At 39.7% G+C, this 20,900-nt stretch overlaps 1 protein-coding gene across 5 annotated transcripts in view; it reads left to right on the top strand.

The window, feature by feature from the left end:
• Window positions 1-20,900, top strand: part of raraa (retinoic acid receptor, alpha a) — a 735,685-nt gene that overhangs the window by 68,218 nt on the left and 646,567 nt on the right. For all 5 annotated transcript variants that reach the window (XM_063037129.1, XM_063037127.1, XM_063037130.1 and 2 more), the window contains exon 2: window positions 19,818-19,919. The gene's annotated coding sequence lies outside the window, so the exon portion shown is untranslated. The remainder of the gene's footprint in view (window positions 1-19,817; window positions 19,920-20,900) is intronic.

Genomic DNA, 20,900 nt, shown 5'->3' with positions numbered 1-20,900 from the left:
GCTTCCGTATCCTTCCTACAGTAAGGTAACCAGAACTGGACACAGTACTCCAAATGTGGCCTAACCAGAGTTTTATAGAGCTGCATCACTATCTTGTGACTCTTAAACTCTATCCCTCGACTTATGAAAGCTAACACCCCATAAGCTTTCTTAACTACCCTATCTACCTGTGAGGCAACTTTCAGGGATCTTTGGACATGTACCCCAAGATCCCTCTGCTCCTCCACACTACCAAGTATCCTGCCATTTACTTTGTACTCTGCCTTGGAGTTTGTCCTTCCAAAGTGTACCCTCACACTTCTCCGGGTTGAACTCCATCTGCCACTTCTCAGCCCACTTCTGCATCCTATCAATGTCTCTCTGCAATCTTCGACAATCCTCTACACTATCCACAACACCACCAACCTTTGTGTCATCTGCAAACTTGCCAACCCACCTTCCTACCCCCACATCCAGGTCGTTAATAAAAATCACGAAAAGTAGAGGTCCCAGAACCGATCCTTGTGGGACACCACTAGTCACAACCCTCCAGTCTGAATATACTCCCTCCACCATGACCCTCTGCTTTCTGCAGGCAAGACAATTCTGAATCCACCTGGCCAAACTTCCCTGGATCTCATGCCTTCTGACTTTCTGAATAAGCCTACTGTATGGAACCTTGTCAAATGCCTTACAAAAATCTATGCAGATCACATCCACTGTACTACCCTCATCTATATGTCTGGTCACCTCCTCAAAGAACTCTATTAGGCTTGCTAGGCACGATCTGCCTTTCACAAAGCCATGCTGGCTGCCCTTGATCAGACTATGATTCTCTAAATGCCCAGAGATCCTATCTCTAAGAATGTTTTCCAACAGGTTTCCTACCACAGACGTAAGGCTCACTGGTCTATAATTACCCGGACTATCCCTACTACCTTTTTTAAACAAGGGGACAAAATTCACCTCCCTCCAATCCTCCGGTACCATTCCCGTGGACAATGAGGACATGAAGATCCTAGCCAGAGGCTCAGCAATCTCTTCCCTCGTCTCGTGAAGCAGCCTGGGGAATATTCCATCAGGCCCCGGGGTCTCATCCGTCCTAATGTATTTTAACAACTCCAACACCTCCTTTCCCTTAATATCAACATGCTCCAGAACATCAACCTCACTCATACTGTCCACACGGTCATCAAATTCCCTCTCATTGGTGAATACCGAAAAGAAGTATTCATTGAGGATCTCACTTCCACAGCCTCCAGGCACATCTTCCCACCTTTATCTCTAATGGGTCCTACCTTCACTCCTGTCATCCTTTGGTTTTTGACATAATTTGAAGAATGCCTTGGGGTTTTCCTTTTTCCTACTCGCCAAGGCCTTCTCATGCCCCCTTCTTGCTCTCCTCAGCCCCTTCTTAAGCTCCTTTCTTGCTACCCTATATTCCTCAATAGACCCATCTGATCCTTGCTTCCTAAACCTCATTTATGCTGCCTTCTTCCACCTGACTAGATTTTCCACCTCACTTGTTCCTTCACCCTATCATTCTTTATCTTCCTCACCGGGACAAATTTATCCCTAACATCCTGCAAGAGATCCCTAATCATCGACCACATGTCCATAGTACATTTTCCTGCAAAAATACCATCCCAATTCACACCCACAAGTCCTAGCCTTATAGCCTCATAATTTGCCCTTCCCCAATTAAAAATTTTCCTGTCCTCTCTGATTCTGTTCTTTTCCGTGATAATGCTAAAGGCCAGGGAGCGGTGGTCACTGTCCCCCAGATGCTCACCCACTGAGAGATCTGTGACCTGACCCAGTTCATTACCTAATACTAGATTTAGTATGGCATTCCCCCTAGTCGGCCTGTCAACATACTGTGACAGGAATCCATCCTGGGGACACTTAACAAACTCTGCCCCATCTAAACCCTTGGAACTAATCAGGTGCCAATCAATATTAGGGAAGTTAAAGTCACCCATGATAACAACCCTGTTATTTTTGTACCTTTCCAAAATCTACCTCCCATTCTACTCCTCGGTATCTCTGTTGCTACCAGGAGGCCTATAGAATACTCCTAGTAGAGTAACTGTTCCCTTCCTGTTCCTGACTTCCACCCATACTGACACAAAAGAGGATCCTGCTACATTACCCACCCTTTCTGTAGCTGTAATAGTATCCCTGACCAATAATGCCACCCCTCCTCCCCCCTTTCCCCCCTCTCTATCCCTTTTAAAGCACTGAAATCCAGGAATATTGAGAACCCATTCCTGCCCTGGTGCCAGCCAAGTCTCTGTAATGGCCACTACATCATAATTCCATGTATGTGTCTAAGCTCTCAGTTCATCACCTTTGTTTCCTGATGCTTCTTGCATTGAGGTACACACATTTCAGCTCTTCTACCTTACTGTGCTTACACCGTTTATTCTGCTTCTCTTTCCTCAAAGCCTCTTTATATGTTAGATCTGGCTTTACTCCATGTACTATACTTGCAGTTCTCGCATGACCTTTATCTTCCTCCACCTCACTATCTGCTCTAACCCTCTGGTTCCCCCTCCCCCTGCAAATCTAGTTTAAACTCCCCGGAGCAGCACTAGCAAACCTTCCCGCAAGGATGTTAGTCCCCCTCCAGTTCAGGTGCAACCCATCCTGTCGGAACAGGTCCCATCTTCCCTGGAACAAGGCCCCATTGTCCAGGAATATGAAGCCCTCCCTCCTGCACCAACTCCTTAGCCACGTATTTATCTGCATTGTCTTCCTATTTCTAGCCTCACTAGCACGTGGCACGGGTAGCAATCCTTGGCAACATTAAACTGCAACATTAACAGTCAGTTTTTGTCATTTTATTTTTTGTATATTGTCTGAAATTGATGTTTGATTTTTTTATGTCTTGTTCTACATAAAGCACTTGGAACTACCTTGTGTTTGAAAAGTGTTATACAAATAAACTTGCTTGCTTGAAAGGGAATAAAGCAAGGTGGAAATGAAGTCAGCCCTGGCTAGGGGAGAAGCTGCTGCTGAACACAAATAATTCAAAAGTAGAAGGGGTGGGGGAAAGAGAGGGAAAAATACAAAGGGTTGCAGTTAAGGAAATAATTTGGTATTATTACTTGTAAATTGGTAGGGTGTTGTAACTTGGTCAAACACTATAGTGATGTGCTGTGTGGCTAATTAGGAAGTTAAAACAGTGTATTCTTCAGCTTTGACCTAAAGGCCCAAGTTGTTTAGTTTTCTTATCTCATTTGGGAAGTATTTATATTTGCAGGAATCATATGCAGCTGAAGTGATTCCAGCCCCACAAAATCCTCTTCCAGAAGCTAAATTCTACAGTTCAGTGATTTCTCCACAGGAATGGCCCTATCTGTATTTACTTCATGGGTTAAGGTGGTGGTTGTCCATCATATCTAATGATGATAAGAAGCCTGTGCGGCAGAGTTTTTAAAGTGGAAAACCCATTGTACAGGGGCAGATCCACTCTGTCGACCTCAAAAGTCTGGGTGCAGTGATATGAATAGTCTTCACAACTGGGGTCTTCCTTGGTTGCAGTGGATGACCATAACTACTTCTCATGCCTTTTGCTCTCCATGGAGTGTTGCAAAATCGCCTTCCTGGCTGTTGAATCTCACTGTAGATTTTTTCTGCTGAAGCTGACTTTGCATGCTAGTACAGGCACATCCCTGTAAGGCCCACCAGCTAACATGGTTTAGCCCACCTGTTGAAGCAGTGTGTTATCGGGGTGTGGCTGCTGTTGCATGCAGGATAGCTACTTGGAGTCACAGATGACAGCTGAGCGTTTAGTGAATGAGCTGCCCTTTTACCAGAGGCGCTACCCCTTCCTGAACGCCCCATAAACTCCATGCGTTAAGGTAGCAAGCTTAAAAACTGATAGTCGTAAAACTGAAAATACATTCAGTGGCCATCTCTGAACACACAACCTGTTGAACCTTGAAGTGGATGGCCTACAGCAGCAGAAGACCATGAACACACTTGGTGGCCACTTTAATCAGGTATAGTATCTACCAAATAAGCTGGCCATTGAGTGTATATAGACTGCATTCAGCATCAAAATATTTGGGTTCAAATATGAAATTGCTATTGAGCTACTTGTAATGAAATGTTACTTAAAAGTAAGATGTACATGGGATTAGCTCCAAAATCATTGTACGCTATGTGGTGGTTTAGCATCTGTGTGTCAGTTTAGACACCAGGCACACACATCCTCACAGAAGGACATTGTAGTATTAAGGAGTTAAAAGGCTCATTAGACAAGGAACTGCCAAGCTGTATTAAATAATAGTGCAGCTCCAGTCTCCTGTGAAGAGAAACAGCCTTTTGTTTTCTTGATTGCAATTTTGAAACAAGTCATTGTCACAAGCCACATTGCTTAAGGGCCACATTACTGTGTTTACCCAGAGATAAATCTGGCTGAGATGAACAAGAAAAGAAATTAACACAAAGGGGGAATGCACAGCTGCAATTTCTTCTACTGCCTTACAATTTAGGCTGCAAAAAATTGTTAGGCTCAATCTTTTCTGTGTCAGTTATTCGTTTTCTATTATTTGCTATGTGCATTGAATAATAGAAATGAACAATTGTGTGTAGGGTTTTATGGATAACTGGAAATGATTCCAATGAAATAATCTCATTGAAGTTCAAATCACTCTTTATAACTGTCATTTGAATCTTGAAATAAGGTTATAATAATTATTCCATGGAGCTTTATAGCAGTGTTAATGTTGTATTTTTTGAGTCACTTTTATTACCATCTTGATGATTCTTACCTGTCAATGTATGTTGTGCCAAATAGTATCCATAGTAAAGACTGCTAATTACAATGAAATGATTAGCATTTCATTTCAGGAAATGGTCATAATTTTAAATTATCTAATGATTTCAGTTGAATTTTTATTTATCAACAGAACTACAACCGAATGTCAAGATTATTAACACCTGTATGCAACCAGATAATGTTAAATGTATTCATGAGTCTTTGATTATTTAGCATGTGTTGAAAGTTAAATTGAGCACAACAAAAAATAATAACATAAAAAGAGAGTTTTTGCAATATTATTGCTTGTAATTTTAATGCCAATAAATTTTCAAATAAATAACTCAGGTTTTATAAAATGCATAAAAATGTGAGTTTTTTTGTTAAACTTGTATTGTTTCTTTCATGTAATGTTGATGCACATGATAGAAGTAGGACTTCAACAATATATGTTGACTCAGATCAGGATATATTGACCTATTACAGGATCTTTTTCTAATAGCTGCACATTGGATACAACTGGAGAACCGCTGAGAAAACCATAATGATGCTTCCTGATGCTGTTAATATTGAAAGTTCCAGTATATTATAAGAAATTAAATTCTAATAATTTAGGGAATGAAATAAATGTAGTTTATGATGTAGGATCTTTAATGTTACTCTTAAAAGTAATACACATTGATAATCATTGTTTATGTGTAATTATAAATACATCATCTATCACATTGAATATGCTAGAGGATATTTGAAGACTACATAGCAATGCGAAATTGTTAGAACAAAGTTGAATCAGGAGGTTTAAAAAAAAGTGTTTAAATCATGCATTTAACATAAAGAGACATTCCAAATTACTTGATGTAGGTGTAATTGGACAGTACGTAAAAGATAAGTTGTTAGGCACAATCATACATCATAAATGCATGTTAATGAGGACTTCAAACAGTAGCAAGATGAACAGGTAGCAGCAGGTGTTTAATGAGATGGCTACAAATGAATAGTTGGGCGGGGGGGTGGTGTTACACAGGAGTCCAGACTTTGAGAGGATTGAATGTTGTTGGTGATTAGAGAGATTGGGAAGGTCATGAAGAGATTTTAGCGCAAATGGATTGGGTGGAATTTGGATAAGTGTGTGCTTGTTGGTGGGTGCAGAGCCAGTAGGCCTCTCTCTCTGCTCTCTGTTCTTATTACTCTATGACAAAGTTATGAACGTTGAATGTGAGGATTTGGGTAGACATGAAGCCACAAAGACAATGTGTGGATAGGACAACTGAGAATGAATGGAGCATGGAAAGTAGATAGCCTGCTAGTAAGAGTTGAGTCTGGGGATAACCAAAGCATGAACGACTGTTTCAGAAGGAGATGGCATAGGCAAGAGTATGGTTGTTAAGAATAGCATAAATTGACATACCATTGGATCTCATTTCCCTTTGCTCCCTTCAGAAGTACCTCCAAGTATGCTCAGATTCACAACTAATCTAGATGCAGTGTGGAAACCCAGTCTGTGAGGAAGTACTTTAGAAGTTCTTAATTTGATGAGCAGAATGCCACTGACTTGGAATGGGTTGCTGTTGAAATAAAATAAAAGGAAAATTATATTTCTTTCAAGACATTGACATTAGTTGAGAGAAAAGGATTTTGATAGGACTTGCCCAATCAACTGTATAAGGTCAGGGTTGGTGATATTTGTTAATGATTATACTGTTCCATTTTCAACTCTTCAGATACAGCAAGACCTGGCATCAGAAAGGCATGAGGCAAAAAGGCAGATATCAACTGTAGCTTTGGGAAGGAGGTTCCAAATACAGACAAATGAAATTGAATGAGGCAAATAATACCAGAGTAAGCAATAGATGCTTCAAACTTGGTAAATAAGCTTGGTGAGCTCCAGGTGCTAATCACTATATTTGATTGTTCAAAGTACATTTATTATCAAAGTATGTGTGCAGTATACAACCCTGGGATTTGTCTTCTGCACAGGTACCCACGAGACAAAGAAAACTGTGGAACTTATTCAAAGAAAAACATTAAACTCTTTCCCCCCCCCCCCCCACATTCTAGAAAAAAAACTGATTGGCAGCAAAAAAAAATGAGCAAAAACACAAAATCAGAAGTCATATTTTAGTTCAGCTCTGTGCTCATCTGCAGGCTGACTTGATTCAAAAAATCTCCCAAAAACAGCAACAAAAAATGAGCAACCAGAAACTAGAACACATCATAATGTGAATTAGAGTCCAACCTACCAACCCTGTTGATTATACCTTGCTCCGGTACCATCCTCTGACAGCATCCAAGGAGAGAGCAAAAGATAATTCGAATGCAAGGGCCTTGCTTCGTAAGCAGCAATAGAGAATTGCAGGAGAGGCTGCTCAATGTTCCTAGATACATTGTTCAGGAAAGAAAAGAGTGCCTGTTGCTTGATTGGTTCAGGGGAAAGTGCTGCAGTTCCACATGAAGAAAATATCTTTGCGATGTCAAGGACAAACGTGTGCTGTGTGAGCTGAGAAACCATGACACAACTTCTATTGTTCTTTTGGCTTTCATCTGGAAGAATTAATTTGGAAGAGCAAATTTGCAGTAAAATTTTGGATTTGGGGGTTATTATCATGTTTGATACCTGTTATCCATCCTTTTTTGTCTGAGAAGAAGTTGGTGAGCCACAGCTGTCTGATGTCTAAGCCATTGGGAGGCTTGCCAAGATGATCTGAAATGTGGAATGCTCTTGTCTTAACCATATTAAGATGACTGAGTATGCCCTGTAATCCCAGCAGGTTTATTTGTATGTTGTAGGCATTGTAACTTACAATACTGTGTAGGTGAGGGGTAGAATCAAGAGGGAATTGGTGGGAATATGAGGAGAATAAATTATGTAAATGGCTTATTGATGGCTGGTGTGGACTCAGTGCGCCAAAGAACTTATTTCCATAGTATATGACTCTGACTGTGTTCTGAATTTTAGCTGGTACTTGAGCTGCAGGTCACTAGTCAAAGTGGAGGTTGGAGATTCATCAGGTCAGTTGAAAAGTCCTCTGTGCATTCATGCTTCTCTAAGATCTGTAAGAAAAATTGTAACCTCCTTTACTCCAGACTTCCTCCAGTATTTTTCCTGATAGGCCATTAAGGGAGTGGATGACATTTTAATATTTAATATACGACAGAATTTAAGAAGGGTTTAGATGAGCACTTGAATTGCTTCAGCATTGAAGGCTGTGGGCGAAGTGCTGGGAAGTAGGATTAATTCAGAAAGGTGCCCACTGGATGGTGTGCTGACAAATGGGCTCTTTTCTATCGTGTATGATGTCCCAGAGCTCCTTCTGGTTAAATTATGTTGACCAACGTAAGTTCCTTCCCTATTAATAGAAGTATAGTGCATGATCAGCTGAGAGATCTGAAAAGAAAATGTGCAGCCATCTCCTTTTGCAGCATCATACCAAGATCTTAAAAAAAAGAGCAAGAAATTGCCCTTTGTCCATTAACCTTTCTACTGCCAATAACCTTCTAAAATACATTCTTCTTTTGATTAATGGTGCTTTTGAAAGGTTAACAGCACAGGTAAAGCTACAAGGAGTAATTATTTATGAAATTTTGCTGACTACCATTGCAAGTTCAGTAGTATTCAAGATGTCAAACTGAGATTTCAGTCAGTATGATTCCTCTTCCTGAGTTTACACTGTTTAGTGACAAAAGGACTGAAAGCTGGCATTTTAAAAGCATGTGCAGTAATGGTGGTAATCAGAAGCTCAATACATTCATTTAAAACTCAATTTTTGGCTATTTTACAAGAGGAATTAACCCAATAATTTATTTTAAATGGTTGAACATCTGTGCTGAAATAACAGAGAGCATACTGAATGCATTAAGCAGTCGCAGTCTATTGACCTGTACTATTTGAACACCAGAGAATTGTTTGATACTTTGTTGTGTACAAACCCTCTTTCTCAACCATCCAGTTCCATTGTAAAAGGAGATCATTGACATAGCATCAGCTGTTTTTAATGGGATCTTTTTTCTACGTTTCTGCCACACTGCAGGGGAGAAAATTTTTCTGATCTTGTGCCTTGCTTGAGGCTTGTCAATTTTGTTAACATATTCTCTGGTTTTGCAATCACTGTTTAATGTAGACTACTTACATCCACATTAAGTGCAATTTTGGAATCTGCAATGGCTGAGTGCCATTTGTAAGAAAAATATATAACAAAATAAGGAGCAGCAAATAGGCATATAAAAATTATCTCATTTTCACTTTTAGAATTAGAAGTAAATGTGGCTATTGAGTTCACCTCTGGGCCACACTCTTTCCATATTTTCATCATCCATTGGTTGTGCATGAAGTCAGCCTTCCCACAAAAAATAGCTCTTGCAAGTTGCTGCTGATAATGTTGCAATGTCTGCTTGCCCATGCTATGAGTTTAGTTTGAAGATGCAGTGATTGTTGTGCAAGAAAAGATTAAAAAAGATGAGACGGAGACCTAAGTTTTCTTCCATTGAGTTACTTCCCACCACGGTAATGACATTGGCTATGCTGGTGAGTGTTACCAATGGTCTGGTTGCATATACTGGCTCTCTTGCTACTTGCTATTCTGGGCAAAATGCATTGGAACATTGAGGGATCTCGATACTGTAGGATTTGCATAATTTTCACTGAACACTTTAAGTATAGGAATTTTGTGAACCTTGTTGGCTCATATTGGGTTGCCTGTTTTCATGGATCAGATCCACTTCCACATCATATTGCTCATTGGCTAATGCAATACCAGTTCATTTGTAGGATAAAAAGACGAAAAGGTCTAAAACAAATATGGTTTTATGGACCACCTCTGAGCTGCTCATAACTTGATGTTTACCATTCCATGGGTTAGAAATGAAAGTATTTCCTCACTTTCAGTTTATGCAATTTGGAATTAAAATCAGAAATCCTGGACCCCAAAGTCAAAGTTATTTTTCCAAAATCCAGAATTATTGCTCAGTTTAAAAATCTTCAGTCTTTTGCACAGCCTGCTGTTGGGACTGGCTGCATATATACAGGGTTGGTTGTGCTAGTTGCAGTTGGGAATGAGGAAAAAAATACCCAGCAAAAAAAAATAGAAGGGCGTTGAAGTACCTTTCCCCATGAAAATTAAATGAACAGTTTAATTGCATTTAACAGGAAATATCAGTTGTTGTGCTTCTGATATAAATACTTAATGGATAAAATTTGAAATTTACTATTTCCATTTAGAAAGGGCTCTGCTCATCTTCATTTAAGCCTCTCTTCCAATTATTCATTGTTTAAATGTGTTCCCTGGAGGAATGTTTGGTGTCCCAACCTTCCACAATGTATTACTATTTTTTATGTAGACAAGCAGTTGGACTAAAGTCCAGTTATGCTGTCTAAATGCTTTCATTGTGAACTAAATATTTGCTGCATGTATCTTGGTTTCTATTTTGTGAAGTGATGTCTGGAAAAGCTGGCCCCTCTGGCAGCCATGTCATGCGTGGCATGAAGAATTTGAGAGAGTTCTCTTCCTCAATTGTAATTGTGATCCAGTTTTGTTAATCAAAAAAATAATTGTGTTTACCTATGGCCTGAATGTTACAGTGTTTTGCAGCTGACATTCTGAGCATTGTTTTTGCTATTTTTTTGCTATTTAGTCAGTAACAACAATCATACTTTCCCCTCATTTCCCCCCCTACACAAGCCTCTTATTCCACACTGGATAATTAGCTTGTTCCCAGGAATCATTTTGGGATTTGTGCAGGAGTAATAAGTCTGTCTAGTTTTTTTGCTCTTTTTCTGAAGGGGAATGCCAACAATTATGCGTGTTCACACAATTTAATTAAATTCCAGGTGACTTAATTAAATTCATGTAGAATGCCTCACTGAAATTAGTGCTGAAATAGAATTCCCACTGGTGTTTCTATCACTAGCTGTGTCATAGGTTTGCATGACAATTAAATCAACAGTCAACCTCTGCAAGGCAAAGGTTCTCTATCAACCTGTCGCCATTCTCTGACAATAAAGATTGCCAGATAAACGTAAACTGCCTTTCATGTCCTGGAGCTACCTCTCATTGGTGGTCAAATTTGCCATTACCTCAGTGCACCAGCACATCCTTTGGTTGATTGAGGGAAAATGACTTTAAAGATGAAGATTCAAGATTCAAAAAACTTTATTGTCATTCTCACCGTACATCAGCTCTGCAGGGCAGAATGAGCGTTTCTCAGGAGCAGTGCAATCATAACATAACAAACGCAACACTAAATTACTATTTCCATTTAGAAAGGGCTCTGCTCATCTTCATTTAAGCCTCTCTTCCAATTATTCATTGTTTAAATAAGACTTCAGACATTACAAAACTCATTGTCCACTTCGTGGTGATCACTGCTCTCATGTTTCTGAGACCTGGAATCCCAACAAGAGGCACTTCCAGAAAGATACCACCAATGCGCTGCCTCAAAATTCTTCAAATCCTTGGTAAGGATAAGTGAATGTCAGTTTCCTCTACCTGGCCAATATTCCCTTCATTAAAGCCCTAATTACGCTGTTAACTCTGTGGACATGTCTTTCATGCCACCAGACCCCTAAACCAAGGGTCTATTCTAAGCTCTATCATTGAATAGATTATCACTTTAACTGAAGAAGAGATTCAAGAATGTTCTCAACATGTCCCTGAACAATTGTAGCATTGCTGCTGACAGTTTAGGATTTCAAGTTCTCGACTGCTCACAAGGGAAAAGGAGCAGTTGAGGCAGTATCAAAAACCTGAAGTTTGTGTATCGAAAACACACAAAAGACAAATGTTCATGACAGAAGGAATGAACTACCCCTCAAACCACCCATCCACCCACCTGTTCCATTGGGCATCTTGTGACCCATCTGTGGAAGTGACTGTGGTTTCCAACTCGTTAGTCCTCTTAGAACTCAAAACTGGAATGAAAGCAGGAAATACTTGATCATGTAGACCTGCCTCAGGGGAAAAAAAACTGTCAGCACAAACTGTTTCTAGATTTTGTCCCACTCTCCATTTCACCATTTAATTGGATCTTCAGTGACTAATTTGTTCACTTCCACTCATGTATCCAAGAGTCTATTTTGTAAAGTGATAATATTTTAAAAAAAATCTTTAGTTATTTACATTTAGTTACTTTGAGTAGTATGTAGCACAGTGTTATTGTACCATGCTATGTAATACATATGTGGATCTTCATATATGAACAAGCATTTGGGAGACGAACATGGTGGAAGGGAATAGATTTACTGGCTGCTACAGGCATCTTTTGCCAGGCAGAAACTTGGCACTACGGTGTGCCCTCTCTCTCTCCTCTTCCTCCCACCCCCCCCCCCACCATCAAGCCACAACAGCTGAGCTAGGCAGAGCCAGGAGCTCTGTACAGATTCGCTCACTCAGAAAGTTAATGCATTTGACACTATTCATTTTTTTTGCTCATAAACTCTTCAGGTTATGAGGAGCTTTTAGGAACTGAGCCATGTTGTAACCTGGGAAAGATCTGCACCCCATTTTGTAGGAAAACTAATTGAAGAAATATAAAGTATACCACCAGGATTAAGTGTTTAGACAAGCTCTTCACCTCACCATACTTCTGGAGTAATAATTATAATTCTGTTTTACTCAAAACACGGTATGGTAGCCTAGTGGTCAGCACAATGCTTTACAGTACAGGTGACCCGGGTTCATTTCCCACTGCTGTCTGTAAGGAGTTTGTCCATTCTCCCTGTGACCACCTGGGTTTCCTCCCACAGTCCAAAGACCTACCAGTTGGTAGGTTAATTGATCATTGTAAATTGTTCCATGATTAGGCCAGAGTTAAATCGGAGGCGGCACAACTCAAAGGGCCGGAAGGGCCTATTCTGTGCTGCATCTCAATAAATAAGAAAATTCTTGTCAGATTTTGTAGAAGAAATTAAGTCCTGTAAAATAATGCAAGGTTTGAAGAAGTGAATATTCCTTTGTGTTAAATGTGAATGCAGATAATGTTGGTCTGTACAGAGGAGGAAGGTCTTGAAAAGTAGTTTCACTGTGAATAAAGTTGATCAAAATACTTTATAATAACAATATCAAAACACAAAATTCTGACAATACACCATAACAGTATCAAGGCAGGAGTGTTGGCACTGCCATTGACAAAGACAGCTGCAGTTAAGTTCAGTTGATAATGTAGTTAAACCTATTTTTGGGATCTGTTGTTGGCAAAATTGAAACAGGTTAAAATTTGAACTGAAATACAATATTGCAAACCCAATTTATTGCAAGTGATTACATGTCCAATGGAGTGAAGTTTTGCTAGAAAAAGACCAAAGTGGTGTATTTTGCTGTGGGATTGGTCTGTGAAGCTGTGGACATGTTTCATTCAGGACCAAAAGGAAACATTCAATGAAGGAGTGAATGTGGTATTTTATGTTAGCATGTGCAGGCTTAATACTTTCTGCTGACATGGGGATACATCACGGAGAATTAAAGGATGTAAGATTGTTGTTTGAAATTTTTCTCTACTAAACATTGAAAAGCCACCAGCAATGCAACCTCTGATTATATCAGCCGTTCTTGAATTAAAAATGACAGATTTAGAGACACCTGCACAGACGAGCAAGCTCCTTATAATACTACTTATAATACAAACGTATATACGTTTGTTCCAATGACTGGCAGATCTCGTTTTCTCTCTCTTTGTAGTTGTTCTTACTTTTCAGTCTTGTGTTTTTGATGCCATTCATTACAATACTACGGAGATATAACTATAGGATCACAAGACATAGGAACAGAATTAGGCCATTTGGCCCATTGAGTCTGCTCTGCCATTCTATCATGACTGATTTATTTTTCCTCTCAACCCCATTTACCTGTCTTCTCCCCATAACATTTGATACCCTTACTATTCAAGAACCTCTGCTTTAAATATACCCAATGACTTAACCTCCGCGACTGTAGCAATGTATTTCACACATTCACCACCTTCTGGCTAAAAAAAATTCCTCCTCTTCCCTGTTCTAAAAGGATGTCCTCTTCTGAGGCCATGTCCTCTGGTCCTAGACTCTGCCACTATTGGGAACTTCATATGATTGCCATGTTGAGTGATTTTTTTTTGTGTGTATTTTCCGACTTGAGGATGAAATCAACTTAAGGATGTCTGTATAAAAATAATCCATTCATTTCTCAGAGATGGTCTGTAATAAGAAAAGAGAAAGAAAAAATAATGGAAACAAATGGAGCATCACTTTTTCATGCTGATGTAAGGAGATTAGGAAGAAAGGGATGGATGGTTCTTTTCATTGTTTGGGAATAATGACTGCAGGAAATGTGGGTATGGCATGGATAGCAAGGAGATAGAAACATAGAAAACCTACAGCACAATACAGGCCCTTTGGCCCATAATGCTGTGCTGAATATGTACTTAGTTTAGAAATTACCTAGGGTTATCCATAGCCCTCTATTTTTCTAAGCTCCATGAATCTATCCAGGAGTCTCTTAAAAGACCCTATCGTATCTGCCTGTACCACTGTTGCTGGCAGCCCATTCCACGTACTCACCACTCTCTGTTTTTTTTTAAAAAAGCTACTTACTCCTGACATCCCTTCTGTACCTACTTCCAAGCACCTGAAAACTGTGCCCTCTCGTGTTAGCCATTTCAGCCCTGGGAAAAAGCCTCTGACTATCTACATGATCAATGCCTCTCATTATCTTGTACACCTCTATCAGGTCACCTCTCATCCTCCGTCGCTCCAAGGAGAAAAGGCCGAGTTCACTGAACCTATTCTCATAAGGCATGCTCCCCAATCCAGGCAACATTCTTGTGTAAATCACCTCTGCACCCTTTCTATGGTTTCCATGTCCTTCCTGTAGTGAGGCAACCAGAACTGAGTGCAGTACTCCAAGTGGGGTCTGACCAGGGTCCTATATTGCTGTAACATTACCTCTCGGCTCTTAAAACTCAATCCCACAGTTGATGAAGGCCAATGCACTGTATGCCTTCTTAACCACAGAGTCAACATGTGCAGTAGTTTTGACTGTCTTACGGACTCGGACCCCAAGATCCCTCTGATCCTCCACACTGCCAAGAGTCTTACCATTAATACTATATTCTGCCATCATATTTGACCTAGCAAAATGAACCACCTCACACTTATCTGGGTTGAACTCCATCTGCCACTTCTCAGCCCAATTTTGCATCCTATCAATGTCCCGCTGTAACCTCTGACAGCCCTGCACACTATCCACAACACCTCCAATCTTTGTGTCATCTTGGGGAGAATGACTTCCTGATTTGTCAATCTATTTAAATTAAAGAATGGAGGGAGACATTGAGTTGGATATGATATGGCTTTATAAATCTTCAGTTTTCTCTGTGTAAATGTCTCTCCCTGATGATAAAGAATGCATGTGACATTCTAACCTTCATGGGTTGGGACATTAAGTACAAGAGTAAGAAAGTCACATTGCAGCTATAGAAAATTTTGCTGAGGCTACACTTAATTCTGGTCAACCTGAAAAGATGTGAAGACTTTGGAATGGGTGCAGAAGTAATTTACCAGAATGGAGAGTATGAGCTATAAGGAGAGGTTGGACAAACTTGGGTTGTTTTCTCTAGAGAGTCAGATACTGAGGGGAGATATGATAGAAGTTTATACATTTATGAGCAAGGGGAGACAGTCAGAATATTATTGTCAGGGCAGAGATGTCATATGTTAGAGAACATGCATTTAAGGTGAGAGAAGAAAAGTTTAAAGAAGATGTGTGGGGCAAGTTTTTTTTTGCACGGAAAATGGTAGGTGCCTGGAATGGACTGCCATGAATAGTGGTGGAAGCAGATGTGATAGTAGTATTTAAAAAGTATTGGACACATGAATGTACAGGAAATGGAGGAATATGAATCACATAGAGGCAGAAGTGTAATTTGGCATCATGTTCAGCACAGACATCATCGGCTGAAGTTCCTGTTACTATACTGCACTGCTCTGTGTTCTGGATTTTCCTGGATTCTCTGCAGCCAGATGCATGCCAGAAAAAAATCACCTTGAGATGCATGCATCAGGAAAGTAAGTATTCTAATGTATGGACTTTGTAAAGGAGGTAAATTTGGGACACTGATTCTAATATTTGTTAGAACCAAATATATTGTTCAGGAATGATGGCAAAATACTTGCAGGTCAGACAGCATCTGTGCAAGGAGAAACCATTAATGCCTTGGGTTGTTAGCCAGTTCTGATGAAAGATGTTATATATTTGAGGTTGGACAGTGAACTACACTGAGCACATTGGTAAGCTTGATCTGTATTAACTGTAGAAGCCGAGCTTTGAAACTGGTTTATGTTCTGGACTGACAACAAGTGGCTCTCTCATCTTATGCCCACATAACATATTTACATATTATACAAATACACGACAGGAGGTCATTGACCTAAAATATTCACTGCTGCTCCATCCACAGATGCTACTTGGCCTGAAAGTTTTCAATCATTGAAAAGCAATTGAAGTTTCAGCATTTTCTATTTTTATTACCTTTCATTTGGAATGGGTAATAGGGTTTCAGTGAAATTAAGTTTTTGTAGTGTTCGAGTTGTAAAGAAAAGCACACTGTACAGTTATTGGTCCTTTACCTTTGTTATTGGAAAGGATAGTTCAGGCTGTACAGCAATTAGATGAGAGTTACACTTTGGTAGTTGCAGTACTTGGGGAAAATTATGGACCTTTTGTGTGTGGCCTTTTGTCTGCAGTAGATACTGTTCCATGTTGTAGTGGTGTTGGTAGGCTAAATATTTGTAAAAGCTGAGTTTTTATTGTTTTTGAAAGTTTACTTGAAGCTGTTTTGTAAGTTTTTCAATTTCTGCCACAGATTGTTTCCGAAAATGATGCCGACTAGTAGGTTTCATTTTGCTGCAGGAACTGAGACTTGTGGTTACTCTATCCATCCCATGAACTACCTCACAGAAAGCTGCAAAAACATAAATGTATTTCAATAAATAGTCAGGGGACTAGCTTAAATTCTTCGCTCATGACTCTTTTTGACACTGAAATTTATATGAACATACATTTTCAATTTTGAGATTTTAGCATGGAGCTGAAATGGAATTTTTTTTTCCGAGATGGTAAGTCAACATGCAGCCATAGCTGAAATACTATATTATAATTATAGGGTGTATAATATTAATGAGTCATATTTAGTAATCTTAAGCTAGTCATTGTTAAACTATTAAAATTATCAGCTTGTCTGAAAACTTTATTGCTTCAAGAGCTTGGAGGTATTAAAATGTCCTCCATGTTAGTAATAAATCAGGCTAGGAGCTCCCCTGATGCCTAACCTGAAAAATAGTGGCTGCTGTAGAACTGTACCTAGCAAGTCTGCATATACCTCCCTTGTTGAATTACCTTATTTGGACCAGGCTGGAAACAAGAGTTCTGCAATCCATTTAAACTAGGTAGAGTGGAAAATATTTCAGCCAGGATTCCCACTTCTGATAGTTGCCCAATAAGTCCTGTGAGTAAAATAAGCAACGCAAGGATTGGGTCTGCTGTGAGGTCCCCTGCAATGGATTAACATGCCAGCTCTCTTGTGTGGGCTGTTTCCTAACAGTTCTCCAAGTGTTTTTGCATGCAAGGTAGAGTGATTATATTCATTACTTTAATAATGGTGGATCTGGTTTTGTTTTGTTGACAAACTATTGCTTCAGAGCCCAAGGTTTTGTTTCTTTCAGCTGCTGCCCATAGTATTTTTGCAGCCTATTTTTAAACTTGCAGTTTATTGGCAGGTTAATAGACTACTGTACGTGCAGGCTGACATGTGCAGTTGATTCAATATACAGGACTGGATTTTGTGAGAGCTTTGAACTCAGTTAAAGTTACTTTCAAGGGTTGTTGAACTCCTTGGTGAATCGGGACTGGCGTGCTTTAAATTGGCAGGAATTTTGTATATTTTGGCTTGGAAGTGATTTCACAATGTCTAGGAGAAACACACTGTTCCTCTGTTGAATCTGTAGGGAACATAAACAATAAAACAAACAGACAGAGAGGGGCCCAGCTCATTGAGATACCAGCTCAATATTTGTCTATATTTTACTTTTCATTTATGGCTTGTACTTATTATGTGTGAAAGCGGGATGCCTATACTGTGGTCATGCAGCATTTCATGTTTAGAGCCTTCATTCTATGAAACCCAAAAGATTGGGGAGCTAGTCCATTTTCTTGTCTGTCTCGTGCCCCCTATGTAAATTACACTGGAGAAAATGTAACAAATATATTAAAAATATTAATTAGGACAGGTGTATTTTTTATTGAGATATGGAAACATTTACTTTAATATGTGGAGAACGGAGGTCCCACAACACCTACTATTCTCCATTTTAATAACAACATTGAGCTAAAATTATTTGGTTTTTATGATCCACTGTTAGGGCTGCATTTCTTCGCCCTGTTGAACCCTACCCTAGTTTGAAAACCTAGGGTTTATAATCTTTTCTGTTTGCCTAAATGTTTTTCTTAGAAGTCTTTGCTTGAAGAAACATTGCTGTTGTAAAAATGCCTGTAAGTACAGGCATTATTATCTGTTTGGGGAGTTGATGTGGTAGATATGGCAATGATGTAATTTTTTTTATTGTCACATGTACCGAGGGACATTGAAAAGCTTTTGTTTGCGTGCCATTCAGAAAGATCATACCATACAAAAGTGCATTGAGATAGCACAAAGGGGGTGGGGGAGCTAGAGTGAGTGCAGTCCAGGTAGACTAAGTGCCAGGACCATGACAAGGTAGATTGGGAAACCAAGAGTTCATTGTTAGTGTATGAGAGATCCATTCAGGGGACTTATAACAGCATGTTAAAAGCTATCCTTGAGCCTAGAGGTATATGTCCTCAAGCTTTTATATCTTCTGCCTGATGGGATGGGGTGGAGAAGAGAAGAATGATCAGTGTGGGAAAGGTCCTTGATCAAAACTGGCGGTGATGATTTTTCTTTTGTAGATTAAACAAGTCAGGGATTTGAGTTTAGTGTAGGAAAATGATGCTGAGGTGTAACATCAACCAGGAGCTTATTAATTGGCAGAGCAGGTTGAATGGCCTACTTATGCTTCAGTTACTCTTGTTTTCCCAGCTTGCCCCTCTGGTGCCCCAACCCAGGACGTCCTCCACCTGGTAAAAACATGCTCTCTCACCAAGATCCAAGTCAGCTTTGCCACAGTCCATCGATGCAGCCACGATTGGAGGTGTGGCTTGACAAAAAAAAACACATAGAGGTGTGAAGAGAAAAACACCTGCCATACAAAACAACAACAAGCTCTTGTTCTTGCACCTCACTCCACTCGTTCCACCAACCACTAGCAGCAGTGACTTTAAATGTTGAGACCCCAAATCTGCAATTCCTTTGTTTTATGGAGCAGCCCACTCCACAGTCAGGCAGTCACCCTGTTCCTAATTAATCTCTCTGCCTTTAAGGCTATTACTATGTGCGACCACTAAATGATCCCAGGAACGAAAAGGTTAGCATAGGCAGAGTGTTTGAGCTCTGGCCCTGTGCTGTCTGGTGTTTAGAACAATGGGAGTGGATGGCAGTTGAAACCTACTGAATATTGATAGGTCTAGATAGAGTGGACTTGGAGAGGATGTTTCTAACATTGGGAAAGTGTAGGTCCAGAGGGCACAGTCTCAGAATGCAAGGACGTCCCTTTAGAACAGAGCGTAGGAGAAATTTCTTTACCCAGAGGGTGGTAATTGCCACAAGATGGCTGTGGAGACCAACATATTGGGTATATTTAAAGCAGAGGTTGATAGTTTCTTGATTAGTAAAAGCGTCAAAGGTCATGGGAAGAAGACAGGAGAATGAGATTGAAAAGGAAAATAAATTAGCCACGTTCAAGTGGCACAGCAGACTCAATGGGCCAAATGGCCTAATTATATGATCTCACCACATTTGTTTGATAACTTATTCAGCATTCATTTTGGACCCTTGGGGCATGTTGAAGAAGTTGTATAAATGCAACTGTAAATTTCTAATATTTTTGACAAAAATATTCTGTGGTGGATGGGACAGGATGTGTGAACAAGTGGTGTTTGCAATGATTCATTTTTTTTGTTTTCTTTCTGTGCAGCATTTTGCAGTGTGTGTTTCACTTGAAACAAGGCTTGAGAAACTATTGATAACTGCTTCATCTATGCTGCTTCACATCTAGTTTGAGTGTTCACCTACTCAGGTAAGCAAGCACGAGTTATTGTAGTATTTGTTACGGTAGGTGCAACAAAACATAGAAGCCAATCTGAAAATCCTAAAAATAAACCTGAACTAAAAATAATAATTGCTGGAAGTGCTCAGCAGGTCAGGCAGAAGAAATGGTGTTAATGTTTTAAGTTGAAAACCCTTTGCTTTTGCTTTTGACCGAAAATGGTAACATGCCTCTGTTTCCGCAGAATGCTCCCTGCTTAGTTGAGTGTTTCCAGAAATTTCTGAAGGTAGCATGAAATTGTTTTAAAAAGTTTGTGTTTTTGTTGGTACTAAATAATGTTACACACTGAGGAATCTATCTGTGGACCTGTCTGATTTATAGTTATTTAACTCTGGTTTGTCATCTTTAGTAGTCTTTTGGTGTGGAGGGTGACTTTCTTCTGCTCACAATTCTGTGAGTTCTCAAAGCTGAAGAGGCACATGTAATTTCTGTTGTAGGTGAGGGAAGAGATGCTTGTCTGGATGGCTGCATGGGTTGGTTGTTTGAGAGGTTCTGTGCCTTCTAGTCTCAGCTGGCCTCTACGTACTCCATCTGTCAAAGAAACACAATGTTTTCTCAGATCCTATATTTCCTTGAGTAGTCAAAAGCCAGGGATTCCCATGAATTGAAGAGGATGAAGGGAAGTTTTAAAAACCTTACTGAAGCAGGTTCTCTGTATTCCTGGAAATCTCTTATTATAATGGAACTTGATTTGTATTTGGGAATGGGGTTGGCATGAGAATGACATAAGTATAGAAAAGAAGATCATCAAGCTGAATGAACTTACCCCATGTAGCTGAGAGTGAAAAATGTATGTCATTGACTCATTTTCTAGCAACACTCTTGAAACAGATGCTAGAGAAAGGAAGAGATGTGATGGAGAAAATGGCAGTTAATTTGGATATAATATGGGGAAGGCTCCCAAGGAGATTATGGCTGCCCATGCCTCATAGCACAGCTGATTAGCAAATT

Source organism: Mobula hypostoma, chromosome X1 (genome assembly GCF_963921235.1).
Source record: "Mobula hypostoma chromosome X1, sMobHyp1.1, whole genome shotgun sequence".
Classification (NCBI taxonomy): domain Eukaryota; kingdom Metazoa; phylum Chordata; class Chondrichthyes; order Myliobatiformes; family Myliobatidae; genus Mobula; species Mobula hypostoma.
This window is presented reverse-complemented; position numbering and strand designations above follow the sequence as displayed.